This window comes from Pieris brassicae, chromosome 9, assembly GCF_905147105.1.
Source record: "Pieris brassicae chromosome 9, ilPieBrab1.1, whole genome shotgun sequence".
Classification (NCBI taxonomy): domain Eukaryota; kingdom Metazoa; phylum Arthropoda; class Insecta; order Lepidoptera; family Pieridae; genus Pieris; species Pieris brassicae.
The window spans coordinates 2,372,771-2,395,411 of record NC_059673.1 but is presented as its reverse complement, the minus strand read 5'-3'; the positions used below and the strand labels follow the sequence as shown (position 1 = coordinate 2,395,411).

General features: G+C 34.1%; 1 protein-coding gene across 3 annotated transcripts in view; it reads right to left on the bottom strand.

Moving 5' to 3' along the window:
* Positions 1-22,641, bottom strand: part of LOC123713969 (focal adhesion kinase 1) — a 136,890-nt gene that overhangs the window by 106,521 nt on the left and 7,728 nt on the right. The window contains exon 1 of one of the 3 annotated variants that reach the window (XM_045667897.1): positions 19,897-19,995. The exons of 1 other annotated variant lie outside the window; for it this stretch is intronic. The gene's annotated coding sequence lies outside the window, so the exon portion shown is untranslated. Of the gene's footprint in view, positions 1-19,896; positions 19,996-22,641 lie in introns of those variants that run through there. One more of the 3 variants, XM_045667898.1, reaches the window with a different exon arrangement.

Genomic DNA, 22,641 nt, shown 5'->3' with positions numbered 1-22,641 from the left:
TATATATACAACCAAGAAAAAAATTCTAGCAGCTTTTGATATGCCTACTAATATATAGCCAAAGATGGGATATATATTATAAACAAAAAAGAAATATATTTACTAAAGGAAGAAATGATATATATATGTAATACCTAATTCGGCTGTGCTGTGTGATGGGTGACGCATGCATAACACTCTCAACTCCCCTTAAGCATATTCCGCGATAACTTAAACAACAACAAAGGTATATACAGATATGCATATATATAAACAGATACTAAATCTAACGCTGGAATATGTAAACATATTACGACACTGAATAATCGAAAAGATCTATAAATAAATAAAGTAATTACTTTTGACATAACCTATTTAATTCAACTAGAAATTCTGAAGTAAAATATGTATTTTATCCTTCCTAATTGTTCAACATATTGCGTGTATAATGTCAAGTAATTGCGGTAAACCTAGTTTAAACCTACCACAGGTTAATACGTTTCATACAAGCGATTAGACTTACATCCGTCACCGCAACTTATACATGCTGTATTACCAAGGTGTGTCAAACGTCGATGGAATGATGTATAGGCAAGAGGACAATACAGTATAAACGTTTCCATAAAATTAATGAACTTGGGCATTTGGCAGAGGAACAGATGTCAAGCAACAAAGTAATCGCTGGATTTGGAGGACGCATTTACTAAAATAGGTTTAACCTAGTAATTAATGAGATGATAGTAAGTTAAGTGAAGGAGTCCGAGGGGAATTTAGCTCAGTAAGCTTCTTCATATTTCCAATTCGAACTGAAAGGGGAGGACGACGTAGGGAAATGCATGCTCATCTCCTACCAGCTCCATAAAGCATTTTGGAGGTCCAACGAGAAAACGACCCCTGGAATCTCCTTATGCGGCAAGGAGGAGCATTCGAGGTATTATTTAGTGGGTGTTGCTCTGAGTAGCAGAGAGGATGGAGGAGCCTGGTGTTACTCGATTCCCACATATCAGATTATCAAAAACGGAGCCTGTAAACTGTGATGATACTCAGCAATAGCTAAGCGTTTCTCACTCTCCAAAGGATAGCTTAACTTCAGTATATACTTTTATATGTCCATATTATAAATGTTTTCTCATGTCCATCAGATACAGATGAGGACGTAAGCAAAAGACCACACTTCGACAAGACTCTTTTCAATTTGACTATCTTGTTACCTACAACTGTAGATGCCTTCGTTTTGCCCATCTGTCACGCAGAGGACACATAAACATTATCTAAAATCCTGCCTCTTAACATGTGTCATGTTTGAGAGCAATAATAATAAGAAATGGGTTAATATTTATATAACCAAGCATTCACTATTCATTCACCCTGTAGACAGTTACGTGCACGTTGCAACGTTGCGTTGGCCAAGTTTTTGACATAATTCAGACAGAGATATGAGTTTGCGAATTTCAAATGTTTGTTGATGTACAGTGCACAAAATACAGCTCTATTACCTGGTGCAATGGTTGAGTATTGGCTGGAAATGTTTAATGAAATATTCAAAATTTCTAGTTTTATAACTCCCATCAAACAAACAGTTGTTTTATCTTTGTTTAAAATTGCTTTTTGAGTTATTTATGAACGAAGTGAGCGTTCGTTATCTTTTATCTTCAAACCGGTTAATTGAATTTAATAAATACATATATTAAAAATGCAGAATATAAGGAACAACCACCAAACGAAGAAACTTTACGTACCCAACATATTATAAATAGCTCATCTACAGCTGTTTAAACATTCTTCAAACGACCTTCTCTAGCCACATCGATCTGCCAATGTGGACGGGATACACAAAACAAAAGGGAAAACTTGACGATCAAAAAAGAGTTACGCAAAGTCTTGCCAGTTCTTCTCGCGAGTTCTTATTCCGCCATTGTCTGGTTTACAAGAAATAATTAACACTTAGATTACATTCAAATATGTAGTACTAACAAAAAGTACCCTCAATAAAAAGTGTTTAGTACTTTGATGTATTTTTATAGTATATATCTGTACCGCGCCACGATTATTATTTGTAGCGTGATGTTTTATGACTCAGTACATACATTTATCATACATACTTCTTTATAATATTAGTACTGAATCACGTATAAAAACTTATCCAAAGTATGTAAGCTAAATTATTACTCGTGTGAAGCCGGAAGCGCTGTAAAATCTAATTAAACATTTTCAATCCGCTTTATTACACCTTAAAGCGCTTTGCATACGTTTGATTTATGTAATAGGATTATGGGAACATCTTAACTGCACTTGTTAGGAAAACTTAATCGACTTTCTCGGTTTTAATGTGAAAATTGATGTTTTTTAAAGAACATTACACTACTATACTACATTACTACTACATTGTAATGTGAGATTTAATGTATGTGGGACGATCTCTAAGCTGTTCATCTTAAACACTAGAATTAATATTTGTTCGTCTACCGCCCGTTGCCTGTGTGGATTTAAAATTTATTCATTTATAAATTCACGCCATTTTTTAAAAGAAAAAGACCACGGATTTTCACTACGGTCTTGACATTCACATTCACCGTGTATATCCGTTGGTAGATACCGTCAAACATCTTGAACAAATGTCTTTGCCTGAAGCGATTTTTAGGTATTACTGGGAGAGTGACGTGTCGATCGCGTGATTGGTACGTCAGTTCATGTTTGTGTCCCGCGCTGCGCAAACTTTCCCCCACTCTCTTGTTTAATGCTCAAGAAGTTTGCCGGTATCTGTAACTTGTGCCTTCTCTAATGCCTACTGGATTTGGTCCAGGTATGTAAGACAAGGCCTACCCGTTATAGTTTTTTTATATAATATAATTTGCACAATTTAATTAAAATAATAAATTCCGTATTAAAATATGTACACTTCCATTCTTATAAACATGATGTACGTTTATACAAATGGATATAAGGAACGAGCTAATTATGACTCTCATTCGTCAAAAATGTTAATTTATTGACGTTAACATCATATATATCTACTGTATATAAAAGCTATCTTGTTTAAAATACATATAAACTATGATAAAAATAGATGTTAAAAAAATCTAAATTCCAATTTTTTATTTAACTTGTAAATTTTTGTATATTTTTATTAAGCTAAAAATGACTATAATCACAGACACCTAACAATGTGTTTTAATAGTTTATAAGCCCATACAGTAGTCATATTTCCCTCTATACCGTTTTTTAATATCAACTTGAAGCTTTTAAATATATAATAGTCGAACAATCCATATTGTGTCGTCGAGTGACTGCACAAAGTTTATTAAATATAGTTTCATACAAGTCGATACAATCTGTGCAAAATGTTTGGCTCATAATCCCATTTCGCAACACCTATGTTGCATCAAGCGTTTTACGCAAAGTGCACTTTAAGCGCTTGAAAGGTTTCAGTGAGGTATAATTATAAACATTTTTAGCGCTTTCTCGATATAAATTTTATTATTATTTCCAAAACTTAATGAAGACTGTAGTACATAGTGTTTTTTGCCTCTATTTATCGTGAAATTATATTACCCTAATAAGATGACTTAACTGCTTTTTTTTTAAATTAAATTAATAAAATATCAAATCAAGAAGATTTATAAAAATATCAATTAAAAGAAGCACGCTTCATGAATTTTACGATAAGGCTAACTCATTTTTGATTCCGTTATGTAAAACTATAAATAAGTATTTCTTGTTGATTTTGCACAAATATTGTATAAAAATGCGCTATACTAGGAGGACAACTGCCCTCGCCAACCGACTAGGTATTGAAACGTCAAGAATGCTGATGATGAAGATGAAATAAAAAAATGTGTGCATGTACTGGTTTACACACATAAGAAGTAAAACTTCTTTATGACCTTATTTATCGAAAAATGATCTACTATATGCAACTTTACAGAAATTGGTTAAATAAAGTTAAATAAGATAAAGTTTAACAAAAGGCTTTTATAATCATAGACATGAATACAAATTACTAAGATTATTACAGAATTTCATTAATTGTAATAGAATTATTACTATCATTGCTATCGTTATTATATATTTTGTTATGAATGGCTTTGAATCTCTTCGAATCAACCGTGGTAGGGACAAGAAATAGATGGCGCGTAACGGAATAATGTGACGCGTAACCGAAAAACGTGACGGCAATTATTTTTCCAACGCCGATAGAGAAGTTTCACTTCAATAAATCAACTATCGATACAAGACAAACGAACACATAAAATTTATAATTACTATTATTAACTTGTAGTTACGGAAAGCCAATCTAAAACACGGTTATAACAATTTTATTTACATTTGCACATTTATCTGCATACAAGTCCCGCTGTCTAGTAATCAGCGGGGTTCAATGAACCTATCACTAATGACTCTATAAAATTGCTACTTGTATAGGCCGGTTATTCACAAGGCGGTTAAATCTGTTTAATATTCTAAATACAAGACATAACTGTTACGATTCAGACTTATGTAATATCTAGTAAATGTCTTAACGCTATTTATATGGTTATTTGATGAGTTCCGCGTGATGCCGCGTGACGTGATTGACGTGAAAGGTACACTGCCACAGGGACCTAACTTTTTAAATTTATTTTGCACAGTGGTCTGACGAGCTTAAAAAAGTAAGTGGAGAAGATTTGGGGAAATATGCTCAAGATAGAGATGGAGCCAGTTGAAGTATGGGCCCTCCGCCCATACTCTAGAAGAGGTCTTTGAAAAAAAACATTTTTTTTATAACATTAAAGGAGCCCGTAATGATTCAAGGCAGTGTTGGCCTATTGGCTCCAAGTGCGACTCTCATCCTGACGTCGTAGGTTCGAACCCGGCTGTGCATGTTTTTGCCATGTGCGCATTTAACATTCAGGCTTGCCTTAGACCAAAATAGTAGAAGCCATGTATCAGGCACGTGATATTAAATTGACAAACGATCATGTAACAGAAACCTGAGGCTGACTTTAAAAGGTTATAGCGCCACTGATTTCTTTTAATGTTACAAGATGTTAAATGAGGCTTAATTATTATTTATCCATTATTATTATTACTATGTAGGTTAAGAATATTGTAAACTCTATATTTGAGTGTAAAAAATAAATTATCAATTAAAAAACCTAACACATTATATCCTCTCCGGGTTTTTTCTGTACTCGTTATAAACAGATACTACTGATTACTAAAAGACAGTGTTCCAAAACGTCAATTAAATTTAAGTCTAGTTTCTGGAGCTGCGAAACTGTTTTGTATGATGTTTGAAATATTTAGCGCTGAAGACGAGATTGACTACGAAAATGGGTTTCGGACAACGCCGTCGTGAAGATCTTTCAGTATAATGTAATTGTCTTTAATGTAGCAGGAGACAAGCGGGCGGAAGGCTCACCTGATTTTAAGTTACATCTCCCATTGCCATAAGTCTCGCAAGTGCGCTGCCGACGTTTTATGAATTGGTAGGCTCTTTTCTTGTTCTTCCCTAAGACGAATTGGTTCGGTAATACTTCAGGTGGGCAGCTGGTTCGACATTGTACAGCGCAGCAAAAACTGCACTTTAAGTTACATCTCCCATTGCCATAAGTCTCGCAAGTGCGATGCCGACGTTTTATGAATTGGTAGGCTCTTTTCTTGTTCTTCCCTAAGTCGAATTGGTTCGGTAATACTTCAGCGCAGCAAAAACTGCCTTAAAAAAGCGCTCACTTCTGGAAACGACGGACTTAACGGTATTTTGTATTCGGCCTTGACCTCCGGTATCAATCCGAACAACTCCTCTGAACACATGGTAAAGTAAGAGATGCAGAGAGACCCCACGCCAAGGGATCAAGCCGCTCGGAAAGTGATTCATCGTCGACGATTGAATATTAAAAATAGTATTACTTTACACTTTAGGCCTTTAACAACGTTCAAACGCACGTGTAAATAATCCTAAACCACAATTAGACATGCCATTGTCTATGCAGCACATGTGTTTACAAAAAAGAACCATAAAACCGTTTAATTATTATGACACTTGCGCGGGAAAATTGGAAAATAGGACGTTCAGTCTATGGTTATTTGTCCAACGACTTCGTCTGTGGTTAAGGATGACTTTTTAGCATCGATGAGTAGGAGCTTTGTACACTAATCTTCGACGGACATATTTAGTTTAACACAGAATTTGCAATGTTCAGATATATAGTTATATTATGTCATAAAACAGAAATGGTAATAGGCGGCATATAGCAAGATGCACAGGCATTTATCTGTATAAAATGTGGACTTTAAAGACTATATGGAAAGTACCAAGGGGAAGAAAGAGACCAAAAAAAAGGTGGATCGAAGTTTTGATTAGATAGTTAATGTCCTATAACCTAGACGATGGAGAGGGCGTTCTCCATGGTTACTTACGCCAGGTTCGCTTGGGACGCTTCCGCTTCCCATTCAGGTTCCAATCGAGCCCCTGTCTGGGGATATAATTGCAATCTCTTCGGAACGTATGGCCTATCGTTGCTAGTGGGAGATCTGGGGCCAGTAGATACCCAGAATACGGCGAAGACAGTGTAGCCGGTGCGAGATGTCGTTAGTGGCCTTCCATGTTTCACACTCATAGAGCAGCACGGATTAGGCGTTCGTTGTTATTAGGTTTAACTTAATTATTAAAATAAATAATGTAAATCAATAATAATGGCAATTTTTGCCGCGCACCTCTATGTGGAACCAGCTGCAGAGAAGTATTTGAGAACCAATTCGACTTAGGGTCCTTCAAGAAAAGAGCGTACAAATTCTTAAAAGACCGGAAACGCACTCGCGAGCCCTCTGGCATTGAGTGTCCATGGGCGGCGGTATCACTTAACATCAGGTGAGCCTCCTGCCCGTTTGCCCCCTATTTTATAATAAAAAATCCTCGTAAAATCAAGGAAGGATATTAAAATCATTTTATTTATTGTTATATAAGCAATAAAGGCATGTTTTACTAATTTTTAATGAAATAACAATAAAATTACAGCATGCAATTTAATTGAAACGTTTTTCAGACCTAAACCAATAAAATCCTAATCTAAGTTTTAAAATTTGTATTAAATAATAAATCAGTGGAGATACAATATTTTTATGTTTGGGCCTCAGATTTCTGCATATGTTATGATCATTTTTCAATCTAATAGGCAAGAAGATGATCAGCCTCCTGTGCCTGACACACGCCGTCGCCTTTTTGGGTCTAAGGCAAGCCGGTTATCTCACGATGTTTTCCTTTACCGTTCGAATGTTAAATGCGGACACAGAAAGTCGGTTGGTGAACAGCCAAATTAAAATACACAGATACCGTGAAATCGATAAATAACTGAAATACAGAGTGAATTTAAGCCAGTTTCAGGCTAGGCTAGTTAAGGCACGCTACAATGCACCTATTGTGGAACTAATTGAATTTTCTATGTGGTTGTTCGACGTGTGCTCCTCAAACCAACTCCGAGAACTGTACAGAAACATTTCATTTTAACATCCATTATTTTTTAAATGATACTACTTTATCTGACACCCTTCCAAATGCCGCAAATAATAATAACTAATAATAATAATTCCCGTGTGTGTTGTATGACAATTGCACCAATTTATCAGATAACAATATTTTAATTATAAACAAATAATTGCAAGTTCATTTATTTATAAACCACTTCATATATAATGCTTTATCTACAATATATGTTACGCGACAAAAATTTATTCATTTCCAATTTTAGTTACTAATAACAATTTTTTTTCTGATCAATGCGGATTAGGTACTTAACAATGCTATTTTTTAACTACCTACCACACTACCGAATATGTCAAGCCATGGAAAAGTAATCTTTGTTCTGTTATATTCGCGATTGGTTTTTGCAGACGGAATTTGGAAGTTTCTGCTGATTTTGAACCTTGGGTATGAATAAGAAACGAAAATGTAAATTTTCTGTATTTGACCATTTAACAATTTGACAGGGTGACAGGACTGACAGCTGTCATTGATTTTTATCGACTATCAGCACATGACATCCGCTACGATATACATAACGTTGAGCATTCGCGAACATTATGAACACAAGGGGCAAACGGGCAGGATTAAATGAAGTGGAACCAATGCTTATTTGTAAGCCTTCCCACAGCCTCTCATAGACATCGAAACAAGTTTATTTTATTATTCAACAACGTAATATCTCCATCAGTATAGTAATGTAAATAATTTATTTATTATTATTGATACATATATTATGTATATTCAAAAAGTCTATGTAATGGTCAAAACATATAAATTGTGTAAAAATGAGTATTTTTTTATCCGCTACGGTATACATAATGTTCGCGAATGCTCAACACAAGGGGCAAACGGGCAGGATTAACTAAAGTGGAACCAATGCTTATTTGTAAGTAATTTTTTACTTGAAGCTCTGTAGTTAACAGAGCTTTATATTTTCCAAACCTCCGTTTTATACACAATAGTTGTGCTCTTAGACTCCTGAGCTTAATGTGTATTTAATTTAAAACTTTTCTCTCTAGTTTTGCTTTTTGTTCTATTAAATATTGGAGTATGCCAAAGGGTTACAGAGTGTATTCTTCGGATAAAAATAAAAAACATAGTAAAAAATACTGAGCCTTACAAAACAGACAGACACACGTACACAAAAAGACCCTTACTTGGAATAGCCCAGTAGGAAGACAAGAGAGGATGCCCACCGGACATCTGGGAAGGTGAAATAAAAAAGATAGCGGTGAAGATGAGAGACGAAGTATTTGGATGCCTTCACTCCGTGGGAGGTCGTGAACATCATTTATACTTAATACAATCACTGTTATATTACTCGAATATAGGCCATTTTTAATTTAAATTTGTATTTCTTTGAAGTTTATATGGGACGAGATTCGGTCCCGACATCGTGTAGTTTAGATCACGTACAAGAGAATTTCAAGCATGCGGCGCCAACAGCCATTGTAAGCCTGTAATGACTGACCATTTCAAAAACTTGGCTCAAACTTGGCTTGCGGAAGCCAGGGATTTCGCTTCGGGCTAACGTAACTATGTTTTCGTACGCCATTCACATACTGTATTAGATTAGAGTACACGGTGATGTATATTTGAATTTCAAAGATTTCAGGAGCTTTTAAAACTTTGAATAAGGTACAGGAAATGTAATTTTCAAATATACAATTATTGCTTTGGTTTTAATTGTTCTAAAAAGGTTGGATATCAAAACATAAATAGAAAATAAGCCTTCCGAAGCCATAATAATAAACGACTTTTATTTCAGATACATTACATTTAAACACATTTATATTTCTATCGTATCATTATAGATATTTGCGCCCGTTTTTGTCAGATAATCCGTATCAAAATGAAAACAAAACTAAAGTTATTATAATTCCATTAAAGTACTCACGATAACGAACTGTACGATGTGCTAATTTCTATTCTAAAGAAATTGCTAAACTCCTGCGACGTCAATCAAAAATATAAGATATTACATCTGCAACAGCTAAATTAATAAAAAGAAAACTGAAATGCCTTCATAATAATACAGATCAGGCTTCAAAGGTCAGCATTTATTCAAAATCGAGTTAAATTAAAAGTCAGCATCCCATTTTACGAGCCTTCTGGCAATGTGTCCATGGCGTATTACTTAAGACCCTATCCCAGCACAAATTGCTGTGTCAGTGTCTCAGGGTCTGGAGCACTGAGGCGCGCCGGCCCGTAACAACAATTAGTTATATAAAACATTAAATTAATGTAATTCTATGATTTTTTTCTGTAATGGATACATTTCCGTCATAAAATGAATTCAAAGTATAAACATTGGCTATGTTTGGATTTTTTTTCTATCGTGCGAAGTTATTTAAATCGTGTGTCGATCTTACAAAATTGATACATAAACCACTCAACTCCACTATATATTTTTTCCATTTGCCCTACTTCAAGAAACGATGACATAAAATGCAAAGGAACAATACACTTTTTTGGACTTTTGCGACTCCTTAATTTCCGAGGTCCTTATCATCAGATCAGCCTCTCATTCTCACCTAAGATAAAAAATATCATTACAATAACTTTGATTTCGTGCTAAGGGCTAACTTTAATCTCACATGATAAGACAGTACAAAGAGCCCATATATTTATCAGAACTGATAAAATCTCGTCCGATTTTCAGGCTTTAGTCGATCGCTATCAAAGATATATTTGATCTGCAAAATTAATTACCGAAGAAGTATTACGTTACGATATATATATATCAGTTTCAATGTTACATAAATTCAAAATAATTACAATAAATAAAATTTATCGAGTAGGTACTAGCATTCGCCCGCGTGGACTTTGTTCTTTAACAGTAATATAATACATTTTGCATAGCACAGGGGGTTCGCGAGTGCGTCGCCGACCTATGATGATGTTTTTTTAAAGTGATACTTTTTCACGATGCGCGCGCACATCGTCAGAAAAAACCGACACCCTGAAGTTAGCTATAGTCAACATTTCCGGTTTTCTATTGTTAGTGTTGTGTATATACCACGGTGCAAACGGGCAGGAGCATCATCTGATATTCAGTGATTTTCCGTCGCCCATGGACACTCAATGCCCGAGGGCACGCGAGTGCGATGCAGGGCCTTTGAGAATTGTTTTTTTTTGTATATAATAGGCAAGAAGATCACATGATGTTAGGTGATACAGTCCAGGGACCCTCAATGCCAGAGATCTCGCGAGTGCGTTGCCGGCCTTTTAATTAGTACGCTAAATTAGTAGTCGTACATGTAACTATAATTAATTATACACGTCACCTTTCTTGGGAATCACAATATTTATTGGCGCAAACTGTACAAATGTGTTTGCGAGTTTATCGCGTCAATACAGACGCGGCCTTTGTTTAAAATGTAAGAACATTTAATAATTATAACATAGAAAATGAAACCACAGGTGCAAATCCCTACTAAAAGATTTATCACCACAATACGAGCTGTCCTTTGAGATTCGTTAATTACTCCCAAAGGAAATTCCAAGATAATTTTCTTTATGAGAATCTCAGCGTTTTCCAACATTAATAATTTCTCTTTCGTTTAAAGGAAAAACAGATTGTAAATTAAATTACTTGGACATATTTACGAAAAAAACATTTTTCATGGATAATTTCCGGTTTATTACTTTTAATCATACAATAACACAAACCAAAAAAAACCCCTAAAAATACCCTCCAAGATAAAAAATTGCATTCTCATATTCATAGTTTGTAAAAACTCTGTTAGTAATAGTAATTAAGCATAAATCATGCTGTGTACCTATTAAAGGGTGTTCGGTTAGTTGTTTTCTAGTTGTAAATAATCGTAATACCCATTGGTTAATCTTTTTTTTAAATAAAAATAATGTCAATCTAATCTAATCACATATTAAATCCCATTTGCTTCATATAACAAATGTCTAATATATATTTTTATGTAATAGAAGGCAAACAGGCAGGCGGTTCGCCTGATGTTAAGTGATACAATCATGAACACACACTGCCAGTGCTCTCAAGTGCGTTGACGGCCTTTAAAATATATAAATACATAAAACTGAACAGATCATGTAAATAATTATATAATATAATTATAAATTAAACGGGCATAATTAGTTTTTACACAAAGTTAGAGGACAAGGTCAAGCAGGGCTATACAAAGACCACTGATGTTTCAGGGGGCTCATAAACGGTATTTTACTATTAAGTATCTACTTTTGTCCCGGCGTTTAAATCCCATTTCCTTCATATAACAAATATCTAATACATTTTTTTATGTAATAGAAGGCAAACAGGCAGGCGGTTCGCCTGATGTTAAGTGATACAATCATGAACACACACTGCCAGTGCTCTCAAGTGCGTTGACGGCCTTTAAAATATATAAATACATAAAACTGAACAGATCATGTAAATAATTATATAATATAATTATAAATTAAACGGGCATAATTAGTTTTTACACAAAGTTAGAGGACAAGGTCAAGCAGGGCTATACAAAGACCACTGATGTTTCAGGGGGCTCATAAACGGTATTTTACTATTAAGTATCTACTTTTGTCCCGGCGTTTAAATCCCATTTCCTTCATATAACAAATATCTAATACATTTTTTTATGTAATAGAAGGCAAACAGGCAGGCGGTTCGCCTGATGTTAAGTGATACAATCATGAACACACACTGCCAGTGCTCTCAAGTGCGTTGACGGCCTTTAAAATATATAAATACATAAAACTGAACAGATCATGTAAATAATTATATAATATAATTATAAATTAAACGGGCATAATTAGTTTTTACACAAAGTTAGAGGACAAGGTCAAGCAGGGCTATACAAAGACCACTGATGTTTCAGGGGGCTCATAAACGGTATTTTACTATTAAGTATCTACTTTTGTCCCGGCGTTTAAATCCCATTTCCTTCATATAACAAATATCTAATACATTTTTTTATGTAATAGAAGGCAAACAGGCAGGCGGTTCGCCTGATGTTAAGTGATACAATCATGAACACACACTGCCAGTGCTCTCAAGTGCGTTGACGGCCTTTAAAATATATAAATACATAAAACTGAACAGATCATGTAAATAATTATATAATATAATTATAAATTAATCGGGCATAATTAGTTTTTACACAAAGTTAGAGGACAAGGTCAAGCAGAACTACAAGGACCACTGATGTTTCAGGGGGCTCATAAACGGTATTTTACTATTAAGTATCTACTTTTGTCCCGGCGTTTAAACCCGTATATGATATTTAAGTTTATATTGTAAAATAAAACAATCAAAACTTGAGTTTTTTGTCTCCTACCCCTACACCTTCAAGTTCATCTAAGACAGTGAGTACACTATACTTTAAATGTATGAAAATATCTATATTTTTAACTGATTAAAGAAAAAATAAAGACAACAAAAGTGACGTAATGGGCTAAATTAGGCAAATTGAAACAAAAAGGATTTGATTTATTATTTTGTATTATAGTTAAAGATTTGTGCTCCTACTAATAGATTTAGGTTATATTACATAGTAATAACATAGTTTTATAATTACAGCTACTTGCATATATTGACGTAACGGACCAATGTATGCATACTGTTTTACTAAAACCTGATTATTGTGCGATATCTTGATTTAATTTACTAATTTTTGACTATGTATTTGCGTGTTGTTCCCACGTGCTCCATGCACGATGTGATGGTTGCAGCTCCTTACAAACGTTGTGTACTACAAAAAGAAAATGGCGATTAAAAAGTGTGGCGGAGAGTTTATTGCCAGTTCTTCTCTTCCGTTATACGCCCTTGATTTGAGAACTGGCAGTAAATGTAAAATTAGAAGCATTTAATGTATATTTATTTTTTATTGACGTTCATAAGTGTACATAGTGTTACCTATATGAATAAATGATTTTTGATTTTGACTTTGATTTGACACACGTTACTCTACTATTAGCTTTTACTCGGTGAACACGAGAGAAATTGCATTCTAGTTTATAATAAATACAGTTTTTCAAATTAAAAAAGCATTTTTCAAAATATATTTCTAATACGACAGATTCGTGATTCAATTATACACAATCAAAATTTGTCCTTTACAATTTTAATTCTACTAACTGTCAATTTTCGCATTCTTAAATATTGAAATCAAATCCCGTAAGCAGCCAGTAGCTTTAACTTCCCAATGATTTCTTTACTAAAGTTTATTTACATTGAGCGCGCGTGCGCTGTGTTTACCACTTACGAGCGGTCAAAATTTACCAACAACGTGAAGATCTCAGAATTCTCGCTTTAAATTATTATTTTTATTCAAGTTTATTGAACTTTATTGCATGCTACAATTACAATCTGTTCTATAATTTCTCTTGGGAGTTTTTTTGTAAAAACCAATACAATTTCCATGTAAGGAGTGGATTATCTTCCGAAGCCTAGTTGGTCGTACGCTTAAATTAGTTCTGTTTCAATATCTGGTCTGGTATTGAATAATCAACTCAAATTCTACAAAAAAGATATATTTTCTATATTACCTATTAGAGTATAGGGCGGTGTGTCTTAATCTACATTTTTAATTACGCCATGCGCTTTAAGCACAAAGCCCAAGGAGTCAACATACTATATCCTGCGGGTCCTACACATATTCAGACTTCCCGGAAACTTTACCCGACTTCGGGCTTCATTCACAACAAAGCCGCGTATATAAAAGCTATAACAAGGAAGTATATTGTCAACAAACGCTTTCATTAATTTGAGAATTCTTAAAATACGCTTTTCAATGAAAGAACCTGAAATTCCATAACGCCAGTTAAAATCGCTAGCGGCCTTACACAACACATGTTAATAATAAGAAAAAAAACAGTTGAATTCTAAACACTTTTAGCGTATAACGTCATGCCATCGTCTTTGCTTTAAAGGACGAAGCTAAATGCAAAGAGCTCTCATTCTAAAAATAGAAGTTCAGGATAACAAGAATGGTAGAACTGCAAAAAATTCATGATATCTTTGTCTATTCAGCCTATAGATAGTAGACTATAGAATATTTTTTGGTCTCATTCATAGATCGATTTTCTTTAGAAGTGCTTTGATAACAACAAATGATTTTAAAGTATCGACACGATACGAGAATCAGAACCAAATAACCCTTTCAATCCAAACATCACATTTATGGGTAAGCTTGTCTATTTTTAATATATAATTGTCTAGTTTTTTGGTAGCCCGTAATGGGAGACCAAGTGGAACAACCAATATTCTAGAATCACTGTAGATTCCTGGTAAGTCCTTACGTACGATACTAACGCTAATTATTAATAATAATAATAAAACATTATTGATGACAGAAATATAGTTATGACAATATTGACACTAGGGTACTATATTACAATTATGCCATGGTAAGACAATTGATTAAATGGTATAAAATGTTCTGTAATGAAATACTATTCTCATCAAAGTGATTAGTGCCTATACTTTCAAGCACCTCCCATCAGAATTCTTCGCGAATATAACAGAACAATCCAGAACTTGACATAGTCGATAGAGGGCTGATCAATTTTTAAAGCGTTGTTAAATGCCTATCTCACGCCTAAACCGCCGTTTTGCTTTGCAATAAGCGAAAGGTTACTAGTGAAATCTCAAATTAGAAGTCAAATATTTTTACAAATATTTATGTTTACCATAATTGTCGTGTATTTTAGAATAGATCGCTTGTAACATACTGTAAATATAGCGTTATATATGATGTGGTGAAATTTACTTAATAAATAAAATAACGCGGTTAACTTAACGAAATTAAATTGAAGAAATACTGAGTGAGCTCGAAAAGCCCTCGGCTCGGTACCAGAGATGATGTAAAGCTGATCACTTAGGTGTGTCCACGTTATTTGCATGACAACGCTTTCCCGAATAGCGCAATTGAAATTCGGCTGTAGTCCGCCATTTTAAGTGGTCATAGCGACACGTGACGTCATGCCTGCTGTGATATGGGTGGAGTATTGTATACAAAGTTACCCTTTATTATATATTGAAGAGGTCCAGTGGTTCGTGGTTCAGACCTCAGTCATCATCACGCTACTAGTACAACTATCGCCTAAATTTTAAAGCAAATCTTTTGCCTTATAATCATAAACATTCCGCCATTTTGCCGAAAGTTCGAGACTTATTGAAACGGTTTTTACTAATCAAACATGTATCTTGTTACTATCTACTAGACTCACTGTCGCCTGCCTATGTTTAATAAACGATGACCTGACAGTGATAAAGTTCTTTGGTCTCTACAGCTCGTTTCATCTCACAATAGATGGAACAACGGTAACTAAGGAAGGATGGCCAACAGTTCCTCCAACCAAAAGGGAGGAACCTCGACCACTCTAACCACTAACTGGCCAGAAGGCCCTAGTGGTTATGGTTGAGAAGTTCTACATATCCTTAGTCACAACAACTTTGTTAGCGCGTATCAGGACATGACGTCATCGTAGTGATTTGTAACCGTAGATTGTAGATGTCGTTACGAATTAAAGACTAGACTTTAGAAGGTATAACGGACAATTTAACACACATAGGTACACAATTTGGACGACTATATAAGTACCACACAATACCACGAGCTTCCTGTTAAGGTTGGAACGACGCACCTGTTATTAACACTTGTTAGTAAGTTAGTCGGTCAGGTCGTAAACGTGTTTTATTGACCTGAAATTTTTTCGTACAGACACGAGACAAAACTGATATAAACGATTATGGTTCATGGAATATTGGTTGTGTTAATTCACAATTATTTAGCTTAAAATTCTGTATAGTATAACGTCGGGAGTAGGTATAAACAAGTTGTTTTGACTTTTAGGGATAAGCTAATTCTATAATGACTTTAGCTGTTTGTAGGATTAGGTTTAAATAATTTTTAGCTCGAAAAAATTTAAATTTATGTAAATAATTATAAGTTTATAATAATACAAATAGCTTTAATCCGGTTAAAAAAATTGTTTTCTTTCAATGTGTCAATGTCATTGCAACATATATATATATATATATATTTTAGCTCGAAAAAATTTAAATTTATGTAAATAATTATAAGTTTATAATAATACAAATAGCTTTAATCCGGTTAAAAAAATTGTTTTCTTTCAATGTGTCTATGTCATTGCAACACATATATATATATATATATATATATATCCCCACTTAGACTAATAAGTAATTTAAGTATAACCCAATTTACGAATAAGGATATTTAATATAAGTCTCTAATAAATTACATAGAGACTGTAAGTTATTAGACGGAATTATGAGGGGAAGTCTGCCAAATGTATAACCGAAATTTATTTTAAAAGTAGATTGAAGTACTAGATAATGTAGGTCTTAATTCATTATTTTAATCATCAGACATCGAAGCAGAATACGTAATTCCACCCGTATCACCTCGAAGTCCGTCGTTCCACAACTGAGCGTTATTCAAGGCAATGCACCACCGCTATGTGGAACCAGCTGCCAATTAAAGCAAAGGTATTTCCGAACCAATTCGACTTAGGGTCTTTCGAGAAAAGAGCGTTCCAATTCTTTAAAAGCCACGAGCCCTGGTGTCTATGGGCGGTATCACTTAACATTAGCCGAGCCTCCTGCCCGTTTGCCCCTCATTTGTGTACTTTTAAAGTATAATAGTAAATAACTTGTGAAAAAATGTTTCACAACGACCATCGCATCGAACCAAAGAACTCAATTCAAAAGAGATTAAAAATTATAACTCATCGTTAAGTTCAGTTATGAACTGAAATTACATTTGCATAACGATGGATTCATCAAAACAATCACTCATAATATTCATTGTATAACTGCTGGCTGTATTTCTGTCAAAAGAAACGTTTAACACGTACAATTGTCTATTATTTTCAGGAATTTCAACTGTAGTAATGACGACGAATAAAATTGGAAGCCTGAATTTTGAATTACCAAGCAGAAATAAGCACTATATTTTAATATCATTCAAGTTCATTACTGATTATAACTAGTAAAATTTGTTAATTTTGACACTAACTGACTGACCGATCATCGAAACTCTAAGGCAGCTAGAAATTCAAATTCAGAAAAACACTAATTTTATTTTAGTTTATAAATCAAATTACTAAACAATATAATTTAAATCTTTTCAAAATTTAAATCTAACATGTATTACTTGTGTAATACAGAGTGCCTTCCATGCGATGGCCAAGTCTGTATTTATTCAAAACATAAAAGGTTTATAATATTGATATTATTACGTTATAACTTAAGACAGAAGGTCTATTAAGACTGTTGCGAGACTTCGTTTTTTATAAGTCATATTTTTGATGAAATTTTACAAATCAAATATCTGTTATTTCTAAATAACCTAGTATTTTGATACACATGACCTCTTCGTTTATAAACTTTTATGCAAATGGTAATCAAACGTCGTCACTGTTTTATAAATATGCCACCAATAGGTATTATCAAAACTATATGAGGTTAGAGACTTCAACTAATTAATTGGAGACAGCGACGAAAAAGAGAAGATTTCGGTGTGCCAGACCAGAGATACGACAGGAGGTCGTGGGTGAGTCCATAGAAGCTACAAGTTAGAAGCAGTTTATAGTAAGCAGGGCATGCAGAATAGTATCTACAGCATAATAAGAACAGAAAAGAAAAAAGAGGATGTCATTCATGGCGGTAGCCACCTTACAGAAAAACTATAATATGGTAAAACTATAAGCGCACAAGCTCTTTCCTGACGACACTAGTGGAGGGCAGAATGACAACTATAGATCTACCAGGGTACCAGAGTTCAGTGTGGGAGATAGTGGTCATGGCCGTTTACTCAATACAAATGTTATTCTTGTTGAGTTACTCTTGAACTTTCCCCTGAGGACTTCTTCTTCTCCTTGCTAAGGATGCCTTTTCCCTGATGCCTCCCTAATCATTTCATTCGTTAATCCCTAGTCATAATGTGACATTTTATATAATATTAAAGAAATCGCCTAATAAGTAAATTCCATTTTAAGTCCGCGATAACATTGAAAGCATTTTGCTCTAGATTCAATCGAATTGTAATGACCTTATTACAATCTACAAATGTCTATATTTAGCGATACGCCGAGTTATGCTTATTACAATTTACACAATACAACTAAATACCTACTAATTATTGTTTATATTTTTTATATTCCATATTAATTAACTATAGCAATCCATAATAGATGGAATATCACACTTCAAAGAGAAAACCCAATTGCAGAGAAAGAGAAGCTAAAAAACTTTTCTTTTTACAGCTTCTTTATTATGGTCAAACGCAAAACAAATTGAACACGAATTGTTCCTGATCTTCAAACCCTTTAGCTTAATAATATTAAGTATAGATATATATCGTATTCGGTGACCCCTATAAGAATCCAGAGGTCACTTTTTACTCTAATTTTATAGACCCGTCTGGTTCTTTAAGTTCTTAGAAATCGTTGCGTTTGCAAAATATCTAAAACTTAAAACCACTGTTAATTTTTTTTGTAACGTATTCAATTTTTTCATTTTTAAATTAGACATGTTTACACGTTTACACTACACATGTATATATTAAAGTGTAGGTTTCAATTTATCTATAATTAAAATTTTATTACGTAATTTTGGGTAGACCAAAGCACGCGAGCCAAACATTTTGACAAGATTGTGACGCCCTTCAACAATAACAACTGTTATAATTCAGTCAATTTACATACCCATAATATCAGAAAAACCTTCCTCAATTCAATGTGTGAGATACATATCGGTATTTTTTGAGTTTATCGTGTTCATACAGACGCATTTAATAATTTCAGCACAAAATTTTTAAGTTCCGTCAATTATACTCAAATATTTATAATTAACTTTCAAAGAGTCACTCGTCAAAGTCTGATCATATTAAAATTGTCTGCACATTGCTGTGTTTAAAGAAAATCTGTGTGTGGCAGCTTCACAAAAAAAAATTTAACTCACGAATAGTATAATTCTAATAAAGAAGAAACGTTCCAGTACCCAGTAAATCATCACCATACAAATTTTTCCTGTTTCCAAACAAACTTTTGGTAATGCAAAGCTTAATACACCTTTGGAAGCTAATTAGAATGATTATCAATGAAGTACACAATCATCTGGTCTTCTGCGAAGTGTCATAAACCGGCCCATCCTTCGTCAAATGACCAATTAATTAGATCTGTTTGGCTCCATGATAGGTATATTTCAATAATTGGCAGTTTCGATATTCTCAATTTATATATTCAAGTTAAACAATTAGATAATTACAACGAAACCTTTTGTTTTTATTACATTCGAATGATAATAATGCCGATAATTAATTGGTTTCCTTGTTATTTGTACCTTATAGAACTACATTATCCTCCAACACATACTAAAAACCAGTGGAAATATAAGCCACAAACACAATACCCACACAAACACTCCACTATACAAAACACTTTATAAAACACGTCAACGCAAACATTTTGTATAAACGACGTACAGACATGTATCCCGGCCGGCGTCCAGCGCGGCACTGCGGTCTCCGGGCCCCGCATGAATTCAACACCCACCAAAATCCTAATGTCGTAACAGCTGGTCTACCCTCACGAAATTCAACCCTAATTCTAGTAGGTAAGGTCGATTATTCAGTACAGGAAAGACAGCACGCCAATCGATGCTCCTGGAGCGGTCAGATCTATCCGCCTCCGCTTCTGTCCACACGGGTATGTTCGCGAATTTCACCCACTAACGCTTTCGTAAATAAATATTCACTAAGGGTTATGTATAATGAGCTAATTATAAAAAGAGTCACGCGCGTATAACACGTTTTATCGATTGAACCCAATTTATCCTTAATTATTTATAGCCTTTCAGAATAATCGCTTCAATGACGGAGACTGTCATTGTTCCAGTCATTTTATGTACCTACTAATATTTTATTACATTATTTATCCCATTGAATCTAACATACGGGAGTTAAAAGCTCTCAGTCTCGACTCATCATACGGTTTATAGATTTAGGCATACGAGAGTCATAGTATGTTATATTACAGGTTTTGTGAGCTAGGAGCTGCAGAGGTCGCCGAGAAATTGCGCCTGCGATGCTGCCGGGACTCAGGGCACCTGATTACGTAAGGCGTCTCCGACCTTTATGCGTGCCCTCAGCTGATATTTTTGTACCTAGCGGACCCGACAGACGTTGTCCGGCATGATATTCAAAACCATTAGGATATTAAACAAAGTATGAAAATACTGACTACAGCGCCATCTACCGGGCTGATTTGTGAACCTCCACCCAAACGCATACAAAAAAAAACATTCAAATCGGTCCAGACGTTTAAGAGGTGTTAAGTGAAATACACACGTACAGTAGAATTATATTTATAAGCTACCTTTTAAGTTAGATCAAACTGCCCACGGTGAGCCAATTTGATTGAAATCGGTTATGTAGTTTAGGAGTAAATAGCGGACAAACGACGTGTCGCGTAATTTATATTATTTTACATATGTACAATGTCGTGATGAGTTGGATTTATTGGTATAGGCTACGATTTGAACTATCCCCATCTAGGTTGTCCTACAGACATAGATGTCGAGACTATAACGTACTTGCTTAACTTGTAAAATCATTATTTGCTTAAATTTTATATCTAGTTACGGCGTAAAAACTCAATCTTGTTTTTACATTTTAGTACATTTACATTTCAAAACGAATTCACGATTCCGAGAATAATAATTTGCAGTTTGGCGCAAAAAATGTTTGCAAATTAATTGCAATACGATCGGTATGCATTGCTATGCCGAAAATTAAATTCACCTTTTGAGTACACAATTGATGGGATTTCTAAATGTTTTAGGTAAATAATTGCAAGCCGTTAAAAACTGGACCGTTAAAGATAAAGATAAAAGGAAAAATATGAAAGAGGTTTTACAAAAGTAAGATTTTTTTTTAATATTTTTGAACTGATACTCATATAATGAAAAGTAATAATAATAAAAAGTTTACTTCGGTCTATATACATATATAATATTATATTAGTTTTATGAACGACATCGTGTCGGCCTGAAATATTGCGAATTTATCCACTAGTACCTTAAAAATAAATCAATGGCACATTACAACCTTTTTAGGTCTGGGCCTCAGATTCTGTATCTGTTTCATGAGCTTTCTGTGCCTGACGTACGCCGTCGACTTTTTTGGATCTAAGACAAGCCGGTTTCCTCACGATGTTTTCCTTCACCGTTGGAGCCAATGTTAAATGCGCACAAAGAAAGAAAATCCGTTGGTGCACAGCTGGGGATCGAACCTACGACCTCAGGGATGAGAGTCGCATGCTGAAGCCACTAGGCCAACACTGCTCTATAAATAAAGTATGTATACTACTGAATATACACGTATAACTGTGGATTTTATTTATCGACTTTTCAATCAGTTTTCTTATAAAATTATAACGCAATTATTCAACTTTAGTACAGTTTACTTTGTTTTTTTTTAATTATGTATACGCTGAGATAGCATACATGCGTTCAGTTAAAAAGGTTCAATAAAACATTTATTTCTTCAATAGCCATAAACTTTAACCCATTTTAAAGCAGTCATGAAAGATAATATACAGTCAAAGCAGATTGAAGTTGTAATAATTAAAAAAAACACTTAGTTTAGGATATTTATAACATTTTTCTAAACTTTAAACAAATTTTGTGTGAGGCTAATGACAAATATTGGCACAAAAATGAATCTCGCTTCACGGGCCATGACAACCACGACCGGATCCTCTTCGAGTGGTTATCAACTATTTGGGACAACACTACAGCTTCGTAATGATTTATACACTACAGACACACAATATCTTGCAAATATTTAGTATACTATTATATTTCAAGCATAGTAACGAAACACAATTACAAACGATAATTCTGTCCCAATTTATATATTTCGCGAGATTTGCAAGCTACATTTGAAAACACTTTTTAAACGGATTGAAGCTATGTATTATTATTATAAACTTATAATTATTTACATCATTTAAAAAAAAATTCTAACGTTTCGCGTTCTTTACAGGCTGCGTGGTCACAGTGATTATGTACATAATTATAAGCTTATAATAATACAAAGCTTCAATCCGTTTAAAAGGTGTTTTCTTAATGTGTAAAAGCTAGTTAACAAAAGACAATA